Raw genomic sequence first — 6,170 nt, forward strand, 5'->3', positions numbered from 1 at the left:
CCACAGAGAGAGATTTCAGGTGACATCACAGAGCCAAAATTAACACACTTCAGGTGACATCACAGAGCCACAGAGAGACCCTTCAGGTGACATCACAGAGCCACAGATAGACATTTTATATGACATCACAGAGACACAGAGAGTCCTTTTAGGTATCATCACAGAGCCACAGAGAGATCATTCAGGTGACATCAAAGAGAAAAAGTGAGACCCTTCATGTGACATCACAGAGCCACAGGGAGACCCTTAGGTGACATGACAGAGCCACAGAGACCCTTCAGGTGATATCAGAGATCCACACGGAGACCCTTCAGGTGACATCACTGAGCCAAAAATAGACCCTTCAGGTGACATCACAGAGCCACAGATAGTCTCTTCAGGTATAATCACAGAGACACAGAGAGACCCTTTAGGTACCATCACAGAGACACAGAGATGTGTTTCAGGTGACATGACAGAGCCACAGAGAGACCCTTAGTTGAAATCACAGAGCCAACGAGAGAGACCTTCAGGTGACATCACAGAACCACAGAATGACCTTTCAAATGACATCACAAATCCACAGAGAGACATTTCAGGTGACATCACAGAGCCACAATGAGACCTTTCAGGTGACATCACAGTGCCACAGAGAGACACTTCAGGGGACATCACAGAGTCACAGATAGACCCTTTATGTGACATCACAGAGACACATAGAGACCTTTTTGGTATCATCACAGAGCCACAGAGAGATCATTCAGGGGACATCAAAGAGAAAAAGTGAGACCCTTCATGTGACATCACAGAGCCACAGGGAGACCCTTAGGTGACATGACAGAGCCACAGAGACCCTTCAGGTGATATCAGAGATCCACACGGAGACCCTTCAGGTGACATCACTGAGCCAAAAATAGACCCTTCAGGTGACATCACAGAGCCACAGATAGTCTCTTCAGGTATAATCACAGAGACACAGAGAGACCCTTTAGGTACCATCACAGAGACACAGAGATGTGTTTCAGGTGACATGACAGAGCCACAGAGAGACCCTTAGTTGAAATCACAGAGCCAACGAGAGAGACCTTCAGGTGACATCACAGAACCACAGAATGACCTTTCAAATGACATCACAAATCCACAGAGAGACATTTCAGGTGACATCACAGAGCCACAATGAGACCTTTCAGGTGACATCACAGTGCCACAGAGAGACACTTCAGGGGACATCACAGAGTCACAGATAGACCCTTTATGTGACATCACAGAGACACATAGAGACCTTTTTGGTATCATCACAGAGCCACAGAGAGATCATTCAGGGGACATCACAGCGCCACAGAGAGAACCTTAGGGGACATCTCAAATCCAGAGTGAGAAGGGTCAGGTGACATCACAGAACCACAGAGAGGACTTTCTGAGGACATACCAAATACACAGAGAGAACCTTCAGGTGACATCACAGAGGCACAGAGAGACCCTTTTGGTGACATCACAGAGCCACAAAGAGAGACTTCAGGTGACATCACAGAGCCACAGATAGACGCTTCAGGGGACATCACAGAGACACAGAGAGACCCATTAGTTGACATCACAGAGACACAGAGAGGTGCTTCAGGTGACATCACAGAGCCACAATGAGACACTTCAGGTGACATCACAGAGCCACAGAGAGACCCTTCAGGTGACATCACAGAGCCACTGATAGTCCCTTCATTTGACATCACAGAGACACAGAGAGACTTTTTATGTACCATCACAGAGCCACAGTGAGATCATTCAGGTGACATCACAGAGCCACAGTGAGACCCTTCATATGACATAACAAAATCACAGAGAGACCCTTAGGTGACATCACAGAGCCACAGTGATCCTTCAGGTGACATCATTGAGCCACAGATAGTCCCTTCAGATGACATCACAGCGCAAGAGAGAGACCCTTCAGGTGACATCACAGATCAAAATTAGACCCTTCACGTGGCATCACAGAGCCACTGAGAGACTCTTCAAGTGACATCACAGAGCAACAGTGAGACCCTTCCTGTGAAATCACAGAGCCACAGATAGACCCTTCTTGTGACATCACAGAGACACATAGAGTCCTTTTAGGTATCATCACAGAGGCACAGAGAGATCATTCAGGTGACATCACAGAGTCACAGGGAGAACCTTCAGGTGATATCACAGAGACACAGAGAGACCCTGAGGGGACATGACAGATCCACAGTGAGATTCTTCAGGTGACATCACAGAACCACAGAGAGCCCCTTCTGAGGAAATCACAAATCGACAGGAGACACTTCAGGTGACATCACAGAGTCACAGCAAGACCATTAGCTGACATCACAGAGCCACAGAGTCTCTTTAGGTGACATCACAGAGGCACAGATAGACCCTTGATTTGACATCATAGAGACACAGAGAGACACTTTAGGTGACTTCACAGAGCCACAGATTGACCCATCACATGACATCACAGAGAAACAGAGAGATCCTTCAGGTGACATCACAGTGCCACAGTGTGACCCTTCAGATGACATCATAGAGACACCGAGAGACCCTTTTGGTGACATTACTGAGCCAAAAAGAGACTCTTCAGGTGACATCACAGAGCCATAGATAGACCCTTCAGGTGACATCACAGAGCCACAGATAGACCCTTCATGAGACATCACAGAGACACAGAGAGACCCTGAGGGCACATCACAGATCCACAGTGAGATCCTTCAGGTGACATCACAGTGCCACAGTGTGACCCTTCAGGTGACATCACAGAGACACAGCGAGGTGCTTCAGGTGAAATGACAGAGCCGCAGAGAGACCCTTAGGTGAAATCACAGAGCCACAGAGAGAAACTACAGGTGACATCACAGAACCACAGAATGACTCTTCAAATGACATCACAATTCCACAGAGAGACCTTTCAGGTGACATCACAGATCAAAATTAGACACTTCAGGTGACATCACAAAGCCACAGAGAGACCCTTCAGGTGACATCACAGAGGCACAGATAGACCCTTCATGTGACATCACAGAGACACTTAGAGACCTTTTAGGTATCATCACAGTGCCACAGAGAGATCATTCAGGTGACATCACAGAGCCACAGGGAGACCCTTCAGGTGACATCACAGAGACACAGAGAGATCTTTTAGGTATCATCACAGTGCCACAGAGAGATTATTCAGGAGACATCAAAGAGCAACAGTGAGACACTTCATGTGACATCACAGAGCCACAGGGAGACCCTTAGGGGACATCACAGAGCCACAGATTGACGCTTCAGGTGACATCACAGAGACACAAAGAGACCCTTTAGGTGACATCACAGAGACACAGAGAGGTGCTTCAGGTGCCATGACAGAGCCGCAGAGAGACACTTAGGTGAAATCACAGAGACACAGAGAGATTATTCAGGTGACATCCCCGAGCCACAGATAGACCTTAGAGGTGACATATGAGAGCAACAGAGAGATCCTTCAGGTGACATCAATGAACCACAGAGTGGGCCATCAGAGAACACCACAAATCCACTCAGAGACCCTTCAGGTGACATCACAGAGCCACAGAGAGACCCTTCAGGTAACATCACAGAGCCACAGAGAGACCCTTCAGTTGGCATTACAGAGCTACAACGAGACCCTTCTGGGTACATCACAGAACCACAGAGACACCCTTCAGTTGACATCACAGAGCCACAGAGAGACCCTTCAGGTGACATCACAGTACCACAGAAACTCTTCAGGTGACATCATAGAACAAAAAGGAGACCCTTCAGGTGACATCACAGTACCTCAGAAGAATCTTCACTGACATCACAGAGCCACAGCGAGACACTACAGGTGACATCACAGAGTTACAGAGAGACCCTGATGGGACATCACAGATCCACAGTGAGATACTTCTGGTGACATAACAGAACCAAAGAGAGCCCCTTCTGAGGAAATCACAAATCGACAGGAGACACTTCAGGTGACATCACAGAGTCACAGTAAGACCATTAGCTGACATCACAGAGCCAAAGAGACTCTTCAGGTGACATCACAGAGGCACAGGTAGACCCTTCAGTTGACATTATAGAGACACAGAGAGACACTTTAGGTGACATCATAGAGACACAGAGATACCCTTCAGGTGACTTCACAGAGCCACAGATTGAACCTTCACGTGACATCACAGAGACACAGAGAGATCCTTTAGGTGACATCACAGAAACACAGAATGACCCTTCAAATGATATCACAAATCCACAGAGAGACCTTTCAGGTGACATCACAAAGCCACAATGAAACGCTTCAAGTGACATCACAGAGCCATGGAGAGACACTTCAGGTGACATCAAGAGCAACAGTGAGACCCTTCATGTGACATCACAGAGCCATAGGGAGACCCTTAGGTGACATCACAGAGCCACAGAAAAATACTTCATGTGACATCAGAGATCAAAATTAGACCCTTCAGGTGACATCACAGAGACACAGAGAGACCCTTCAGGTGACATCACAGAGACACAGAGAGACCCTTCAGATGATATCAAAGAGCCACAGATAGACACTTCATGTGACATCACAGAGACACACAGAGACCTTTTACGTATCATCACAGAGCCACAGAGAGATCTTTCAGGTGACATCAAAGAGCCACAGAGACCCTTCAGGTGACATCACCGAGCCACAGATAGACCCTTCATGTGACATCACAGAGACACAGAGAGACCTTTCAGGTATCATCACAGAGCCACAGAGAGATTATTCAGGTGACATCACAGAGCAACAGTGAGACCCTATGTCACATCACAGAGCCACAGTGAGACCCTTATGTGACAACACAGAGCCACAGAGACCCTTCAGGTGACATCACAGGGACACAGAGGCCCTTCAAATGACATCACTGAGCCACAGATAGACTCTTCATGTGACATCACAGAGCCACAGAGAGACACATCAGGTGACATCACTGATACAAAATGAGACACTTCAGGTGACATCACAGAGCCACAGTCAGACCCTTAGGTGACATCACAGAGCAACAAAGAGACACTTCAGGTCACATCACTGTGCCAAAATGAGACCCTTTAGGTGACATCACAGAGCCACAAAGAGACCCTTCAGGTGACATCACAGAGACTCAGTCAGACTCTTAGCTGACATCACAGAGCCACAAAGAGACACTTCAGTTCACATCACAGCGACACAGAAAGAACCTTTAGGTGACATCACATAGACACAGAGAGATGCTTCAGGTGATATGGCAGAGCCAAAGAAGGACCCTTAGGTGAAATCACAGAGCTGAAGAGAGAACCTTCATGTGACATCACAGAACCAAAGAATGACCCTTCAAATGATATCACAAATCCACAGAGAGACCTTTCACGTGACATCACCGAGCCACAAGGAAACCCTTCAGGTGACATCACAGAGCCACAGACAGACCCTTCAGTTGACATCACAGAGCAACAGTGAGACCATTCATGTGACATCACAGAGACACAGAGACACGTTTTAGGTATCATCACAGAGCCACAGAGAGATCATTCATGTGACATCACAGAGCAACAGTGAGACCCTTCATGTGACATCACAGAGCCACAGTGAGACCCTTAGGTGACATCACAGACCCACAGAAAAACACTTCATGTGACATCACAGATCAAAATTAGACCCTTCAGGTGACATCACTGAGCCACAGATAGACCCTTCAGGTGACCTCACAGAACCACAGAGAGGACCTTCTGAGGACATACCAAATCCATAGAGAAACCCTTCAGGTGACATCACAGAGGCACAGTCAGACCCTTAGTTGACATCACAGAGACACAGAGACCCTTCAGGTAAATCACAGAGGCACAGATAGTCCCTTCAGATGACATCACAGAGACATAGAGAGACACATTTGTTGACATCACAGAGCCACAGAGAAACTTCAGGTGACATCACAGAGCCACAGAGAGACTATTCAGGGGACATAACAGAGACACAGAGAGACACTTTAGGTGACATCACAGAGACACAGAGAGGTGCTTCATGTGACATGACAGAGCTGCAGAGAGACCCTTAGGTGAAATCACAGAGCCACCGAGAGAACCTTCAGATGACATCATAGAACCACAGAATGACCCTTCAAATGACATCACAAATCCACAGAGAGACCTTTCAGGTGACATCACAGAGCCACAATGAGACCCTTCAG

The sequence above is a fragment of the Cricetulus griseus genome, chromosome 5 (assembly GCF_003668045.3).
Source record: "Cricetulus griseus strain 17A/GY chromosome 5, alternate assembly CriGri-PICRH-1.0, whole genome shotgun sequence".
Classification (NCBI taxonomy): domain Eukaryota; kingdom Metazoa; phylum Chordata; class Mammalia; order Rodentia; family Cricetidae; genus Cricetulus; species Cricetulus griseus.